Below are 19,093 nucleotides of genomic sequence, written 5' to 3'. Positions count from 1 at the left end.
CAAGGAATAAAAAGGAATTAGAATAATAATAAAAGGGAAAATCTATTAGATGAGAAAAGCAGACATCTGCAAGTACAAGAGGCCTACTAGATCAAAAGAGCAATTTGTTTTTGCCCTTTTGATTATATGATTATGATTTAATATGTATGTTAAATGATGTACAGTCCAACCTCTCTTATCCGGCCATGATGGGACCAAGCACTGTCCGGATAAGTGAAAAATCAGGATAAGTGAATTACATGTAATTCTGCATTGACTGGCCCAAGTACTGAAATTGTGACAAGAAATATTGTTTTAACATGGGGTAATAACACTAAAAGATGGCTTTAGAGTGCTTTATGCAACACAGATATGTCATGCTAAGCATTCAGAACATGAAATTAAGGTGTTAAATCATCAAAAACATGTTTTCCTGTGAAGATTTCACAGCCGGATAACAGAGAGATCCATATAAAAGAGGTCCGGATAAGAGCGGTTGGACTGTATTTGCAAAGCTGCATATCAATGCTTATGCTTTAAGATATCAATTATCATTCCATATCAGGTATACTCGACCAGATAAAGCTTTTTGGAAATAAACAAATCCTAAGTTTGTTCTTCAACGACATAACAGTGTGATTTCAGGCATACTCTGCCAGATAAAGCTTTTTGGAAATAAACAAATCCTAATTTTGCTCTTCAAAGACATAACAGTTGTACAATTCTGGATATCATATGCTAAATTGTATCAAAGAGATGCAGCACAGTGACTGAAGTAATTGTCCATAGTTCACTCTATAGTTTTTGGTTACATAAGCATTTGTACTCGGAGGAGGATTGAAGATCCTGTCATGTGACTTCATATAAGCTGGTGCAAGATTCTTAAATGCTTTGTAGACATACTAAAAGTTTGAATTGAAATGTGTTTTCCCATGGGAAGCCAGTGTAGTTAAAGCCATATTATAACATTTTCATACAAAATAGATTAGCATTTCTTTGCCATAAAATGTTAGTTTTTACTGTCAGATATATCCCCTTTTATTTTTGAGCCGAACAACTACGGCAAAGCAAATAAAATTGGAATTTACAATTTAGTACCACTCCTTCGGTCATGTTATGGTACGACCCTTTGTTGTGTAGATCACCGTCCCACACGCCGTGTACGTACTGTGTGTTATGAACATCGTGTATGCGTTCGACTAATAATTCCATCGTAATAATAAAACGCCGGTTCCATCATTTTATTCAAAATCTCGGATTTTGACAAAACTACAGCACCTAGAGTCTTGATTTTTGCAGGGTATATTGGTTTAATAAAGTACAATATAATCGTGTAAAAAAATGAATTTTAAAAAATCAGTGAGGGCGTCCTCCTCAGGAAATGTTATAATATGGCTTTAAGCCAAGAGTGGAGATGCCATGTGGGTGTATTTAGAATAAACAGACAGTACATTTTTTCACTTCTTGTAAAAGCGCTTTAAAGGAGGATTTCGTGATCCTAGCATCCTAGTAATTATGCTGAAAACATTACATATTGGGTTTAAAAAAGAGAAAGCAACTGATGTCCATTTTACTAAGCAAAAACAACAAGTACACCACTTACCACTACTAGTACAGCAAAGGATGAGATGAAGAAGACAGGAAAAATGACAAGCAAGGAATAAAAAGGAATTAGAATAATAATAAAAGGGAAAATCTATTAGATGAGAAAAGCAGACATCTGCAAGTACAAGAGGCCTACTAGATCAAAAGAGCAATTTGTTTTGCCCTTTTGATTATATGATTATGATTTAATATGTATGTTAAATGATGTACAGTCCAACCTCTCTTATCCGGCCATGATGGGACCAAGCACTGTCCGGATAAGTGAAAAATCCGGATAAGTGAATTACATGTAATTCTGCATTGACTGGCCCAAGTACTGAAATTGTGACAAGAAATATTGTTTTAACATGGGGTAATAACACTAAAAGATGGCTTTAGAGTGCTTTATGCAACACAGATATGTCATGCTAAGCATTCAGAACATGAAATTAAGGTGTTAAATCATCAAAAACATGTTTTCCTGTGAAGATTTCACAGCCGGATAACAGAGAGATCCATATAAAAGAGGTCCGGATAAGAGCGGTTGGACTGTATTTGCAAAGCTGCATATCAATGCTTATGCTTTAAGATATCAATTATCATTCCATATCAGGTATACTCGACCAGATAAAGCTTTTTGGAAATAAACAAATCCTAAGTTTGTTCTTCAACGACATAACAGTGTGATTTCAGGCATACTCTGCCAGATAAAGCTTTTTGGAAATAAACAAATCCTAATTTTGCTCTTCAAAGACATAACAGTTGTACAATTCTGGATATCATATGCTAAATTGTATCAAAGAGATGCAGCACAGTGACTGAAGTAATTGTCCATAGTTCACTCTATAGTTTTTGGTTACATAAGCATTTGTACTCGGAGGAGGATTGAAGATCCTGTCATGTGACTTCATATAAGCTGGTGCAAGATTCTTAAATGCTTTGTAGACATACTAAAAGTTTGAATTGAAATGTGTTTTCCCATGGGAAGCCAGTGTAGTTAAAGCCATATTATAACATTTTCATACAAAATAGATTAGCATTTCTTTGCCATAAAATGTTAGTTTTACTGTCAGATATATCCCTTTTATTTTTGAGCCGAACAACTACGGCAAAGCAAATAAAATTGGAATTTACAATTTAGTACCACTCCTTCGGTCATGTTATGGTACGACCCTTTGTTGTGTAGATCACCGTCCCACACGCCGTGTATACGTACTGTGTGTTATGAACATCGTGTATGCGTTCGACTGATAAATCCATCGTAAGAATACAACGCCGGTTCCATCATTTTATTCAAAATCTCGGATTTTGACAAAACTACAGCACCTAGAGTCTTGATTTTTGCAGGGTATATTGGTTTAATAAAGTACAATATAATCGTGTAAAAAAAATGAATTTTAAAAAATCAGTGAGGCGTCCTCCTCAGGAAATGTTATAATATGGCTTTAAGCCAAGAGTGGAGATGCCATGTGGGTGTATTTAGAATAAACAGACAGTACATTTTTTCACTTCTTGTGAAAGCGCTTTAAAGGAGGATTTCGTGATCCTAGCATCCTCTTTTTATGACATTTTTCAGTAGATATCCACTAAAAAAGCTTATTTCCAAAATTTCAGTTGATTCCGATTTTGCGTTTGCGAGTTATGCATGATTATGTATATTACACTGCTCCATAGACAATGTGTTGTAATTTCGTTCTGGTGCACCAGAACGAAATTCAAATTTAGCGATATTTTTGCTAAACAAATTAATCTGCAAGAAATATTTGGTACATAAACATTATGTAGCCAGAGGTATCCAGTAGTGTAAAAATCTCAACTTTTTTTGGGAAAAGTGGGGGGATGAGGCTGTGGATCACGAAATGCCCCTTTAAATCCAATACAAATATGATTTAATTTAGAAATGTTACTTTTAGAAAAATCCTTGCACTTCACATTAACTTGAATACAAGTTAATTTGTGAAGATTATTTTTATTAATACCAAAGAGCAGTGAGGAACAATAATCCAAGTGTGATGTAATGAGCAAACAGAAAAGTATAGGGGATTTCCCATACCATTACATTATATGGAGTCTTCTTGGGAAAGCTCTTTGATAAACCTAATACAAATATGATTTAATTTAGAAATGTATGAAGAAAAATCCTTGCACTTCACATTAACTTGAATACAAGTTAATTTGTGAAGATTATTTTTATTAATACTAAAGAGCAGTGAGGAACAATAATCCAAGTGTGATGTAATGAGCAAACAGAAAAGTATAGGGGATTTCCCATAGCATTGCATATATGGAGTCTTCTTGGGAAAGCTCTTTAATAAACCTAATACAAATATGATTTAATTTAGAAATGTTACTTGAAGAAAAATCCTTGAACTTCACATCTGAGACGAATATATATTCGTCTCAGCTTCATAATTCATTCAGACAAAAAGGAAAAAGGATTGGCAAACATGAAAATTACAAAGGTCAATGTTTCAACATAATATGAAATACAAATGATTGATATTGGCATTGAATTTGAAGTCATCTCCTTCATTAGAAATGATGGGAGAAATTTCAACAGAGAAACATGCCTTTCCTTTTTCTTTCATAAATCTGGTGATATCACACCTTTCTATTTTCATTTCATGCTCAAACTAATGGATCGTGTCTTAATAGACTGGTTCTATTTTGGACAAATGTGCTTATTTAAGAATCAAGCGGCAAGTTTGTGTAAAACCTGCAACACAATTATTTTGGTTAATTCAGGCATGCTGTCTACCAAGCTATATTTGAGCCCAGTGACTCTAAAAAAGAGCCCCCTACATGATCATACAGGTTGCAAAAATTAACCGTGCTTCAAATTCACCAAAAAGCATTCAAATTATTTGTCTGGGCTTAAGGATCACAAAAATATAACATATTTGCATGCAGGACATACAGTTATGAGGTTCAAAAGGTCCAAGGTCAATTTGCATGTTGTACAGGGGTGAAAAATTAAAGTTGCTCCAGTTTTCATAAAAATGGATGCAAACTGTTCCTCAAGTGCAAGTGATTCTACATGTATTTTAACTCTTTGCTGTGTAACATGCTAACTAGACATCACAGATAGTGTAAACTATTCATTTTCTGAAACCAATATGTATAATCTCAATACAGAAAGCTTATTATTAAACACTGATACATTGATGAATATATGAAGAATTCAGAAGCAAAACACGATATGCACCATTTTTTAAGCCTTATAATGTTAGCTTTAAATTGACACCCTACTTTAAATCCAATGTATATTTTTAAAACTATGATAAAAAATGGCACTATATATTGTGTTCTCTACATTTGCCTTAAATGGATATATCGCTTTTTCCATCTGAACTCTTCATACACTAGCAACCATGCTATAAAATTGCTGGTTAAATCACATTGGGAATATGCCAAGTCTCTTTTATGCGAGATATCACTGTCAACAAAAGTGAAAAGCACAAAAACGCACCGCCAGACTTGATATTAAAAGCAAATGGTAAATAACACTCCTCGCCTTTACTAGAGCACCTTCAGTGGCTCCGGTTAAAAAACAAATTTAATTTAAAGATATTCACTCTTGCCTACAAAGTGGTTGTAAAGGAAGCCCCTTCATACTTAATAAACCTGCTACAAAATCATGCCGTTATATAGCCTAGACTGTAAAAAGGACAGACAGTCAGTGATCATAACCAATTTTAAACTACTTCCCAGCATATCAGAATTCATCAAAAATACCGGTTTGTGTGCAAAAAGATGTATGCATTTGATGAATACCAAATTTGTATCCCTACCATGGAACACATTGCCCAAAGCAATATACACATTTAAAGCCATGCTTGAAATAATTTCCTCAGTGATAATTTCCTCAGTGATAAAATTTTAAGATGTATTGATGAAGCAGCAGTCTTTACCATGTTTCCATAATGATCCACTATCAGTGTGTTTCTACTGAGTAAACGGTTGCGGGAATTAGAGTGAATTTGGGGTGATGCGAGGAATATGCGGTAACGGCTAAAAGGTTAATGGCGTGGTACTGCAAGTCACATCTATCAACCACCATGAGGTGGTTAATAGTGGTGAATACGCGGTAACATTTGCAGTAGAAACAGTTCGGGAGACGAATAACACCGGAAGTTAGCCTACTGCAATACAGTGTGAGCATTCAAAGTCTGACCTTGAAGGTCATAAAAACTATTTTGTGGATTTCCGCTCTCCCCACTAAATACATGGGTAGTGAATTGTTTTCCTGCATTTACAGCGCATTAGAAATGACACACTGAAGGTGAGAGGATTAAAATGCAGGTAAAGGTGAAAGCGCAGTAATGCGACATTAGGAAAAGTTGGAGGAGGACATCTCCCATTCACCCACGTGTGGTGATATTGACTACGTAATAATCACACACTCAAGGTTATAGGCCAACTGCATATCCACTCCTTTCAAAAGCCGTATCTTGCTAAACACATGTATTTAGGCCAAAATATCACAATTCATATTGATTTGAATATGTTATCTTCATATTTCATGCAAACAAATTAAAAAACTTTAAAAAAAGACTCGGGTACCAATGTAAATTTTAACCAAGCATTTTACTGTTTCGTAGTGATTCAAGGCTCTGGATGGTGACGTGCTTCCATCCATACTACAGTTCATTCAGAAAAATATCAAACTCACTCGATAGTATCAACCGTAAGGAATATTCGATTCAAATTTGGACACATTCCAGCTATTTTCCCTATGTGTACCATGCAATATGCATAAATATTGGTCATAATACCCATATTTGGCAAATACACAAATATTATACACAAGTGCGCTAGAAATTCCCTATCACTTTTGACACAGAAAAAAGCTAGCTTCTCTTTTGATGTTTACTGAGGTATGGAGAGTGTGGCCTTCGACACATAAAATTGGGAAGGCTATTTAGCATTACAAAGAGTTCCCGATACACTTTGGAGCAAGGAAAGTGGTTATTTGCATAGTAAATACACTATTTAATCCTTTTCTAGTGCATTTGTGTATAAATGATATGTCATGAGGCCAATGGTGCTCCAATTGTATTGGCTTTGGACGGCGAGATGTAAATTGGGTGATGATGTCACAGCTCATTAGAGTTTGTCACTCGGTCCGTGCCAACTTGTTGTAATGAGGTGCTCAGTATAAACACGCTGTATGATTGCCCAGCACATTTCTATTGAGAGCAAAATACCTTGCCATGTATGTTGCCTTGCTTTTTCTTTGGTAACCTGGAAGTATTGTAGCCCTATTTTGAGTTGAGAAATTTCCAAAATATATCATCTGTGTGTATTCTAGGTAATTTAATTAATGATCAAAGTGTACCCATGGATACCATATGGCTCAAGTCATCTCATGGAGATAGCAAAGGCCAGGAGTGAGATACTCTACAAGAGTCAAGTTTGGACCATTGTTAGAACATTACAGTCTTTGTTCTGTTATAGATGTCAAAAACCACATTAAAAAGAGAAAAGTAAAATGAAACAAAACCAACTGTGTAGACTCTCATTCATCTGTATGTTGAAATTAAGATTTAATTTAAATCTGGTCAACCAGACATACCTATTATGTCTGGAACCGAATCATAAAGGACATTCCTCGCCGATTGTCAGTTATACGGAAGTGTCCAGTACTCAAGGTCATTTGCATCACAACCCAGCTGAAGACTGAAGGTTTCAGTCGCAACGTCGTTTTTTATTTAGCTACAGGTGTAGCGACTGCAAAATATTCATGGATGCAAATGTGTGATGTAATCAAATAAGATGAGTCGGATTTTAAGCTATAGAGTATTCAACTTCCTTTGTAATTTATTGGTCTGAGCAACACTACAACAGTAAATGTCCATATCTCTGGAACCCTAAGTCTAATCATAATAGAGATTGCAGCGAAATAAAGCTCTGAGAATGGCTCATGTAATGAATATTAAATTGAACATAAAACTGATACTGAAATTGAAAACTGAATTTTGATTATGATCAACATCAGACTTATTTAGCTTGATCGCATCAAATATTTCCTGTTGTGTTACCAGATTAAACAAATGACTAGTACTTGAAGTCCTGCATTTCCCTGTTGATACAGATAATATTACCTGACATGAGATAAAATGGATTCACAGCCCCTAAGGTGTTCTTATACAAGCTTATACACAGACTTGACAAACACAGTAGTTATCAAAGTGTTGTATTTTGTTAAGCACAGGAGCTCATCAGTTGATTGACCAGGACATAAGTAAGGATCTTTTAAGAGCTAAGCCATATGATACTAGTTTTCCTGTTGAATAGCCCCAAGAGAATATCTATGCTTTACTATCTAAGCAGTGGAGGGATGTACTTATTGTTCCCAACAATATATAAATAGAGTGTATGTTTTAACTCCTTTTAAAATATGGAGGCAAACATTTACATTTCATTTAGAAAACAGGAGTAGACAATTAAGTCTGGTTTTGGAAAAAACCCAAGCCTTTTAGATGCTAACAAAGCATGACCCAGTCACGTATGGATTGGCATGTTTGTGTGACATTAATTTAACTTACAATCTGAAAGGTGTGTAACTGTCAAACAGCTACATCAGGCATCAAAGATGAATAGAATGGGCACAGGTGTCATCCGTAGGGATTACACTAAAGGTGTCACATCAACTTTTAAATGTTCAACAACTGTAGCTCATACATTATGAGATGCAGGGTTGTGGTAAGTTGTTTGTATTTTATTACAATGATTTCAAGTTTGTTTGCTTGCTTGTTTGTTTGCTTTCTTCACTTTTGCCCATAAATGATTGAGCACTTTCCAAGGCCACACATTTCCCAGTGGACAATGGGCAGTCCGCTTGAACATCTCTTCAATTCTTCTGTTGGCCAGGGCAACCCACTTTTCAGTGCACCAATTCTTTTGTTGGCCAGGGCAACCCACTTTTCAGTGTCACCAATTCTTCTGTTGGCCAGGGCAACCCACTTTTCAGTGCCACCAATTATTCTGTTGGCCAGGGCAACCCACTTTTCAGTGCCACCAATTCTTCTGTTGGCCAGGGCAACCCACTTTTCAGTGCCACCAATTCTTCTGTTGGCCAGGGCAACCCACATTTCAGTGCCACCAATTCTTCTGTTGGCCAGGGCAACCCACTTTTCAGTGTCACAATTCTTCTGTTGGCCAGGGCAACCCACTTTTCAGTGTCACCAATTCTTCTGTTGGCCAGGGCAACCCACTTTTCAGTGTCACCAATTCTTCTGTTGGCCAGGGCAACCCACTTTTCAGTGCCACCAATTGTTCTGTTGGCCAGGGCAACACACTTTTCAGTGCCACCAATTCTTCTGTTGGCCAGGGCAACCCACTTTTCAGTGCCACCAATTCTTCTGTTGGCCAGGGCAACCCACTTTTCAGAGCCATCAATTCTTCTGTTTGCTTTTTTCAGAGCCACCAATTCTTCTGTTGTCCAGGGCAACCCATTTTTCAGAGCCACCAATTCTTTAGGAGACAAGGCACAACTTAAAAGCCATAATGTACGATCATATAAATATGACACTGGTTAATTTTTTAAAACCTGTTTTTTTTGGTTGTTGCATATTTGTAACATTTACACATGTCCCAACAACTTACTTGTACGTGGAATTAGCTAAAGTTGTTGTGTTTGAAGGTCAACAGAGCATTTTGATATAAAGTCATAATTATGATATTAAATCCCCCATATAACTCCATGTTAACAGACAAAATAGCCAGTGGGGTTTCTTTTAATTTACCTTGTTATTCCAGCTTAAAATGAACGGAAACCCTTCCTAGCAGTTATTACTAATATTATTTTAGCCTTTTGGGTGAAGAATAACCAAATTAAAATTTGTGCTAAATATGTTACACAAAAGTATTCAAAGTATCAGTGTTTTATTTATACTTGCTTGACAGCAGACCCCTCCAGCTCACAAATTGTATGTCTGTATGCACACATTTGTTAGACTAATCATTTTAAAGGTGGACTGGTGAAAAGAAAGAAAGAAGAATGTACCTTATTTAGTTAACAAAATTTCATTTGGCATAACATGGTTTCATGTTGTTTTTTGAGGCTCCAATTTCGATAATCATTATTGAAGCAAATTTGATACTTGTATTTTTACCATGTTTACAATAATATCATTGCATAAAGTAATTCTTCAAGATGCTGAATGAGCATAATTGTCGTATTAATGACAGAGCTCTAAAGATGTTATACGCCGTATGTGTAAGTGTAATTGATTACAACTATGATTATATCTCTTTATAGCTCAAGGGGGACAAGGGAGAGGGGAATGCTTAGTGAGCAGGGGAATGCTTAGTGAGCAATGGAAAGACAGCCAAGTAGGAGACAGAGAGATTGGGATAAAGGAGAGAGGAAGGGGGAGGCAAACCGGAAAAAACTAAATTACACTAAAAATTATGCTAGAAATACTTTGGGGCTTTTATTTTTGATCCTAATCAATCCATTTCTCCATCTGGAGCTACATCTGCTTTTATTTAACCTCATTTACAATTTGTCTTTTCTTTGTTGATTTTGATAGAAAATTAGATGTTTAAGAAATAGGCCCCAGAGAGCACCGCATAGTATTTTGTATAAAACAGGATAAATATAGTTTAGAAAACAGATGGTGATAAAAGTTCTCCTTTCGGAGAGCTTATATTTCACCTCAAGAGGCACAGAGAAAAGTACAAATATAGCTCACTAAATTTAAGCTGACTCTTGCCGGTTCCGTTTTACGCCCATATCTGCAGGGAGACCCATATTACTAATGCACTTTCTGATGGGGCAACATGCATGCAGTCAAACAGAATGCAGTCAAAATGCACTTACTCATAAACACCCTACTATTCAAGTAGTCTGAGGGATTTCAATGACTTAAAGGTGTTGAGGTGCTTTCTGGTCTGTAAATATAGAAAATGGTATTGAGTGTAATGAATAATGTACCAATGCTCAATAGATGCATACAAAAAAATGCTGAGATGTTGATGCATTAAACAAACATCATTCAGTGCAAGTGTATTATTTTGTCATATTTTTTTAGCAACAATTAATACAATCCAGGAATTTTTTTTATAGAAAAACATGATACGAACATGCTCGGAAGCACTGTGTGTAGTACGTGGAATGCGGGCTGGACAAGTGTAATTTTACATTATCAATACACTCTGCATATTTGTAAGTGCTTTTCTATTTGGCTGCTACATTGTATAGGAGTGTATATAGAAATCAAATATGGACCACCATGTTTGCATTTTGGGTAATGATTAAGACATATTTTTAATTTTAAAATCATTGTCCATGAAAATACGTTTTTTCTGTACATTAATTTACACACAATATTGTTGAAACAAACTAGGAACAGCAACAATTGTAAAGTTTTTATTTTTGACTTTAATTATACCAATGTTAAAAACTACCATTTTTACGAGTACAAGTGACTGGAAATGCTGTGCTGTCCTTTGAGTTATTGGTGATTTACCATGGATTTATCACTGTTGACCAGTGAGTGACCATTTTATGTATAAAGATGTGGGGAATAAGTACAGACATTTTGCACTTATTTTTGTGCCTGATGAAAAAACACATAAAACAAAAAGGTACTTTATAAAATAAAACAAAAATAAACATCATCTAAAAAAACCTTGAATCTTGATTCTGAGTTTAGCGTTGTGAAATCTGAAAATAATTCATTATTGTGCAAATTACTACTAAACCAGAAAGAAAATTTGTTCTGCAAAATTTTAAACCCCTTCAAAAAATATAGAAAACCTTGACAACTAGTGGAAGAATTCATCTAAATATTTGAGCATTAAAAATATACAGATTTTTGACCCTTGCTCTATCCAATTATTTCAACTATACCTTTGGGATACCAGGGTAGACTAGTAGAAGTGAACTTAACCTAGCCATGGACATTTTTGTATAAATGAGTCAACACCCCCCCTCCCATTTCCCCCCTATCCTCAAATGTATAGGCCTACAGAGAGGTTGGTACAAATTGGAGTTTAGAAGACTGATATACTTCGGAATACATTGAGTTTGTTTTAAAACTTGATTTAAACAAAAAGCAAGATAATTATAATTTTATAATGTTTTGTGTATTCGTGACATTTGGGACCCAAATAGAATGAAGAAAAGTGCATAAGTATTGGTAAAAGGCCGCGTATAATGAAACCTTGAAAATAATGAATAATGAATAATGAAATAGTTGCCTCATTATGAGCTGAAAAATAGGGACGCTAAACTCGATATCAAGTTTCAAGTGCCTTAGATGACACAAACCTCTGTTCTATGGGTGGATGGACTTGCCAAATAGGGTTGATTGGCTGGGATTTTTAAAAATTTAAATTAACACTGTAAGAGGCTAATGAGACCCTAAAAATCGGACCCTTTTTTGTCAAATTATTTCAGTCAAAATTAATTCATTTTGGCCAAACAATTACTGTTTTTAATTTCATGTTCTAGCCTCAACTACTGTCAATGACCATCTACATGACCTATAATAAAGAACACACTTCAACACACATAGTAAATATTCCACAAGCTGTTATGGTCAAGGTAGTTTAGTATTTTTTAATTTTTTAATTTCATTTCAAGAATCATGAAAAAAAATTATAGGCCTATTAAATTGTTTCATTAGATATGCTAAATTTGCTAATAGCATACTTTCAAAAAAATTAAAATCTCAACTTTATGTGTGTAAAGATAGTAGATTTCTCATGCAGTAAATTAACACTTTCATTTTCCTACCACATAAGGATCAATCATGAATGTCATTTACCTTGTTTGTATTGGCAGAGATCAAAGATCATTGTCTCCATCAATTAAACATGCCTTTTTTAAGTCTTAATTTCTTGCATCCATTGACGTCAAGTGATAAGGGCAAATTTGCAGTATTGTGTTTTGGCAATTGACCAATAGACTACAAATTAATGCAAACTTTTAAATTGATCTCTATTACTAAATCTTTTATAATGTAAACTGATTTGATTTAATTTGATTTTGGTATAAAATTTTCACCCAACAAATCATCCTTTTGAAGAATCTTACATTATTGCTATAGTGATAAAATGTCATGTTGCAATACCGTAAAAACTTGATAGTTAGCATATGTGCTTACTATCAAGTGCTTTTACAACATGCAAACATGAAGAGCCCCATCCACCAAAGTGTAAAGGGTTTTGAGCAAATCACTGATACACTTGGTTATGATATGAACAAGTAAACCTGTAAATGTGTGTCTCAACTCCTTCAGCTTAGTTGATAAAGCTCCGGACTTTTGGTACAATTTCATGTTTTCAAAAGCGCTCGATAGTAAGCACTAACTATCAAGTTTTTATGGTATGGTGTTTCCCACAAAACATCAAAACAATAAGCACAAGTTTCCTCATGCAAGTCTTCTTGTAGCCCAACATGACATTACTGTATAGGGGCCTATCTACTCTGTTATCAAAAACAACTCATGTGCATTCACTGATATATGTTATGCTATATTACCAGTGTTGCCAACTATGTATTAAAATGTTAAGTAAAGCACTTCACAATAACAAAATTACAGTAATGTCTGCCGATAAAAGGTATCTAATTTATCAACCCAGCTTATGAGACACTGAAAAAAGTCCCAAAGCATGAAAAAATTGACAAATGTGTATGACATAGGCAAATGCAACAGCATTGAGCAACACTGGATATTCACTGTTTTGCTTTCTACCAAAGACAGCTGGATACATATTCAATAATAAACACATGGGATACAATAATTGACCCATGGATACAAGGTTACTTGTGAAGATCATGTTCTTGTTAAAGTAACAAACTCTTGTTTCACTTGCTGGCGTCACAGCTTGGTCTCAATTGCATTACATGGCAACCATTAATGTGATTCAATGTGGAATTACTAGTATGTGCGAGGCACATAGCTGGTTAAAAACGATTGACAGAAGAGAAAGATAGGCAGATGCAGACAGACAAACATACACACAGACAAAGGCAGAAAACATGTTGATAGAGGGCAACAATATATCTATCGTAACAATAATACTGAAGTTGTTCACCTTTTTTAATTTTGTTAACTTAGAAATGTCAGAGAAAGCAAGATGTAAACAAGGGAAGAGACAGGCAGAAAGAGAGGCAGAGGTAGAGCATATAAATTGTCTGAGAAAAACAATTGAGGATCGACACTTTCAAGTCTGTAAACCAAAATGTGGTAGGAAGAAAAAGTGGGAAACAAGCTGAACTTGGTAGGTTGTGCTATCTACTGAAGATAGTCATTTGAAAGTCAATACAAGCTGACTAGGAATGAGAGAATAATAGAGACAGGAACAAGAAGGGAAGATATCTAAAAATATGCTTCAAAAATCTTGAGAACAGTGACAGAGATAGAGACATATAATCCAAAAGACTGAGGCAGAGTACATATTGACAGGGAGTAATAAATGAGGATCGACCCTCTGTACCAAAATATGGTCAAAAGAACAATGGGAAACAAGCAGATCTTGGTTGGGCTATCTACTGAAGACAGTCATTTTCAAGAATATAAGGACAGAGATAAGGAGATAGAGGGAATTATCATAAAATTTGCTTCAAAAGATTTGAGCATAGCCAGATAAGCAGAGGAGCAGAGGATGTAAGAGGCAGGCATACAAAAAGACTGATGATAGCTCATATTGACAGGGAAAAATAAACGAGGATCGACAATTTCAATTGTGTAAACTAAAATATGGTAGAAAGAACAAGGGGAAATAAGCATAACTTGGTAGGTTGTGCTATCTACTGAAGACAGTCATTTTCAAGTCAAAACAAGTTAGCAAGAAACGAGAGTATAGGGAGGAGACATGAAGGTAAAGGACATACATTATGCTGAAGTTGTTGACCTTCCCTTCATTAATTCTGTAAAACCTAGAGGAGAGAGAAAATGAGAGATAACTTAGCTTAGAGATATAAGTGAGGGAAATAGTGAGAATAGAGAGCTAAGTTGGAAGCTATCTACTGAAGACAATCATCAGCAAGTCAAGAGGATAGGATCAATACTAACCGCTAGCCATGAATCTCATCATAGGTCAACATCACTGTGTTAGCTATGTTGAGATCAAGAAGTACTTAGGGCTAATGACATATCTGGTTTCAATTTCTTGGCAATGGATGGAAGCAGGAAGATATTAGTAGAGTCATGCAAATAACTGGGACTTAGCCAATGACCTATACTTGACGTTGTGAAACAATAATCTTATGTTAGAGTGTGCATGTTTGGTTTTTATTCTCCTCTTTTATCTTTTTTTTTATATTTTTTTATTTTTTATTTTTTTTATTTTTTAAATTTTTTTTTTGGTCTAGCATGCCTTGGACATTTTCTCCTTATTAAAATAATATCAAATGGCTAATTTCCATCAAATCCCAAACTTGTAACATTTCCAGAACATTTCCATCACAAAAATTGTATGTGGTTTTATTGTTTTAAGTCCAGACTTTCCAATGATATGCCGTTTTTTTACCCACACAATAACACAATCAACACAGTGTAATCAATATGAGTCTGCACATCACTGAAATATACCACTTATGCCTGGTCATGGTGTATGGTTAACAAATCCCTACAAATATTGAATTCATTTTCTAAAAGTAGTTCATGTCAAAGAATTGCCAAGGTTAAGCCTATACGAAATACAAACATTAGCAAGTCTATGGATTTGATTTGTGACCAATAATTACAAGTCCAGATGGTCCTCATCACTCCTCTCTATATCCATTTAGTCTATCATTATTTCACAGAGATATATGTAATGGATAAATTGTGTCAGACAATGTTCAAGTCACATGTAATATGCATAACTACTTCACCTTGATGTGATAATGTCAAGCATAGGTTAACATTTGAGTAAACTCATTATAGGAGAACATGAGACAGCATCTCAAAGACATCATAGAAATGACAAATCACTTAAGTCTTGTTAAAAATTAACAAACTAGCCAAGTATCATAGTATGCAGATCATTACAGTGGCTTTATTGATACCAGTTTTATAGTTGTAGCTACCAATATGATTATGTTGTTTTTTACAAGTAAGCTAACTTGTTCCTCATAGCTTAAAATGTCAAAGCTTATTCTATTGGTCTATAATTTCATAAAAATGGTTCAAATATGAACTAATAAAACATTTGAATTGTATGAACTATATTACAAAACATATTTGCACCCTTACAACAACCAATTATTACTCTCCTATTTTAGGATTCTTCTTTCTTTTCTCTGCTTCCTCTTTTACCTTCTTTTTCCTTTTTATCTCCTTCAGTTGTTTTCTTTATCCCTTCATCTCTTCATCTAACTCTTCTTCTTTTCCTCCTCATCTTCACCTCCTTCTTTTTCTTTTGTTTTCTTCTGTTTTCTACTATTCTCCTTCATGACCTATTTATTATTTTTCATGTGTTTTTTCTTCCATTCTTCTAGAATTGGAATTGCAATTTTAGATATGCAATAATCACATATTTAATTTATTTCGTAAGCACTAAACACTCTAGAGATTTCTTCCATTTTAAGAGTGTAACACAGGTTCAAAGAATTTGTATATTTTCTCTACCTGCAGTTATTTGCTGTAGTTATTACTTGTAAATTTCCCCCAAGATTGATGTGGCAAATTAGCCGGCATACCGGTGTAATTTCCTCTCCTTTTACCCCTGAATCTCTGCAGTCGTTGTGTTGATTCTGTTAATTTACCACCCTCATTTGGGATTTCAAATTTAATGAATTATTTTTATTTAATCGATATACTGTTTTCATTTATCTAATTTTGTTTAATCAACTTTCACTTGCAGATATTTAGACAAACTAATTTGGCATTCATTGTTTTTGTTCAACTAGATTCACTACATGTACATTAAAACATGTAAGAATTCAATGCTGTTAAAAAAGAACATTTCATGAGCAATTTACTGTCACAAACTCTGAGAGGAGCTAGGAATTACATTTCCAGAAATTAAGGCTAATGTATTAATTATTAAAGAAAACTTATATTAAATTAAGACAACTGTCTCAGAAATGCATTAAGTAAAAATGCAGTAAACATATGACTTTTATTAGTCAAACATTTACCTCTTTTGTCAATAATTCATATGGCCCATGTCCAAATAATATATAATAAAAAAGAGTCCCTAGAATGGAGTCTTCAAGACTAAGAAAAAAACAACAACGCCAACTTTTAAACAGAACATTTTTGATAGTTTAAGAAAAAAAATGGGACAAAATAATAACAATTTTTGCCAAAATGATTGAGTTTACACCAAATTAGTGTTTATATTTAGATTTATTGACTCTTTTCCTTTTGAAAATCATGTTTTTATATCACACAAGAATAATTAAGAATAACCATTATAATAATTACTGAAACTTGACTGCCGCCATAAGTGCTGCATTGAAGTGGATATATTTGCACAAATGAAAAAACAAAATCTACCTTTTTCATTATGTATGTTAATCCCAAGATAATTCAAGTTGTATTGAATATACAGTTGTTGAATGAAATAATGAGTTCATTCCAAATATTAAGATGTAAAATATGGTGTGTTATTTTATCATTTCTTTTTCAATATGTGTTGGTATTTATAGTAATTATACCTTTAATCAAAAATATTTCTGGTTAAGTTAGTTTTGCAATGTCTGCATTTCCGACAATATAAAAGCAATAAGTGCTCTAAAGTTGCTCTAAAAAATGAACAGTGTGTGGCCTGCAGGAAACAGCTAGTAACTGGTTAATACCCAATGGTGGTAAAATATGGTGTGCAAATATTGAATTTATTGCAATGAAATTATAATGAGATGCTATAATATAATTTCAATATTCTTCTTGATAAGAAATTCAGCTACTTTGAAAGTAATACCAGGATTAAATTTGTGATATTCATATTTCTTGTTTGTTTGGTTTGCGTTGATTGTCACTTAAAGATATAGGCATATATACACCAAGATATATATCCATAATATTTATAAAGTGTGTATTTTTGTATTTTAAAGTGATAAAATATTCAAGTAATGTTTTATGCAAACGCTCAATTTGCCTCAAACTACCGGTGTTATGAAAGCAATTTTATGAACAAAGTATTAATTAACCTTTTCTTCCAGATATAAAAGAGATGTACTTACCACTAGTAAGCAATCTTTTCCTGTTGCATTGAAAACTGTTTTTTGTGATGAGGTAAACAAGTCACTTACTCCTTCAGATTCAGAAATTTTTTATCAGTACATAGGTTATTCAGTTTCCACATTTAATATCGCATTGTTTGCTTTAAAACGTGATCCTCCTACATCAGGAATTCGTCTTGTCTTTAATATTATTATCACCTCGCACAGAAAATAATAATCAAGCTGTTTTTTCTCAAGTCATCAGAAGAGTCGCACAGACTTTTGATATTATTAGCTCCTGTTTAAGGTGCACCGTCATTCACTCACTTCTCCTTCATTAAGCTGTGTAGAATGGACAATGCGTGCTACATATATACTTGTGCCAGCTCGTCTACAATCTGCTCAATTAAATGTCAAGTGTTTTTTGTCAATCCTTGTCATAAAACAAGGTACATGGGAAGAAAGCAAGGATAGTATTGGAACTTTGGTGCAATTGCTAATAAGCAGCTTGGCCCCTGTACTTAGTGTTAGTATTCTCCGTATCCTAGTAGAGGTGCGTCTAAGTGGTAATAACATCGGCAGCTAGCAATCAAGAATCTGTCTATGAGTTTAGTCGGATAGTACAACAGAGTGTTATTTTGCCTTTAGCAAACTAGATTGGCGGCTGGGATGATTTACCAGCTGACTGGGTGAATGAAAAGCTATTTTGTACTGCATTTAATTTCACATTGTTAATTTTTTGCCCCCACAACAACATGTGATGTGTATTATGTTATGGTGCAGATGGAAGGTTGGATGTCTGTCCAGTTTACTGGCTGACCGGCTGGCTGGGCAGGCGGAAGCAAAATCAATCATCTGCTCTGCAGCCTACTCACAATAACCGATTGACTTCAAACTTGGTAGGATGATAGAGTATGGTTTCTAGTTTCTCGGGTGATATTTGAGAATATAGATGTTGGAATGGACCATAAGGCCCTTCACATTTGATTCTTAGTTTACTGTTTAAGATTTTTTTAAATGGCACAATGTCTCAGTAAGACCAGAACAAAATATGTTTGTCTCCCTAAATTTGAATGCTTCTGCCACCACTGCTAGTACATGTATATCACTCTAAATCCTAATTTGTTAAGACTGCCTTGTGTTAAATTCTAGGCGGTGCTATAGACCAATGGATCAATGCTGACAGAAGAAATCAGTTTAGCTGTTTTATGAAAAAATATGCACAATTATCATCACATCAATTTCTGGTAGCAGTTAAATGAGCAATTTTATACTGAGAATATCATCATTTTCCTTTAAGGGGTGGGGTATGAACGTTTGGACAATATTTATTGTGGGACATTAGAGCACATCAGACATATCGAATTGCATTCTGAATACGAAGAATGTCCTTTTGATATCAAATAATTTTGATTTTTTGAA

At 34.4% G+C, this 19,093-nt stretch overlaps 2 protein-coding genes across 3 annotated transcripts in view; one reads left to right on the top strand and one right to left on the bottom strand.

Moving 5' to 3' along the window:
- The window catches only part of LOC140161303 (cholecystokinin receptor-like), a 346,691-nt gene extending 328,381 nt beyond the window's left edge, over window positions 1-18,310 (bottom strand). Inside the window, exon 1 of one of the 2 annotated variants that reach the window (XM_072184775.1) lies at window positions 17,693-18,310. The gene's annotated coding sequence lies outside the window, so the exon portion shown is untranslated. The remainder of the gene's footprint in view (window positions 1-17,692) is intronic. The other variant, XM_072184779.1, reaches the window with a different exon arrangement.
- LOC140160216 (TBC1 domain family member 19-like) overlaps window positions 1-19,093 on the top strand; it is a 527,882-nt gene that overhangs the window by 184,691 nt on the left and 324,098 nt on the right. The gene's annotated exons all lie outside the window — the stretch shown is intronic.

This window comes from Amphiura filiformis, chromosome 9 (assembly GCF_039555335.1).
Source record: "Amphiura filiformis chromosome 9, Afil_fr2py, whole genome shotgun sequence".
Lineage (NCBI taxonomy): Eukaryota > Metazoa > Echinodermata > Ophiuroidea > Amphilepidida > Amphiuridae > Amphiura > Amphiura filiformis.
The sequence above is the reverse complement of the archived record's forward strand: the minus strand, read 5'-3'. Positions and strand labels throughout refer to the sequence as shown.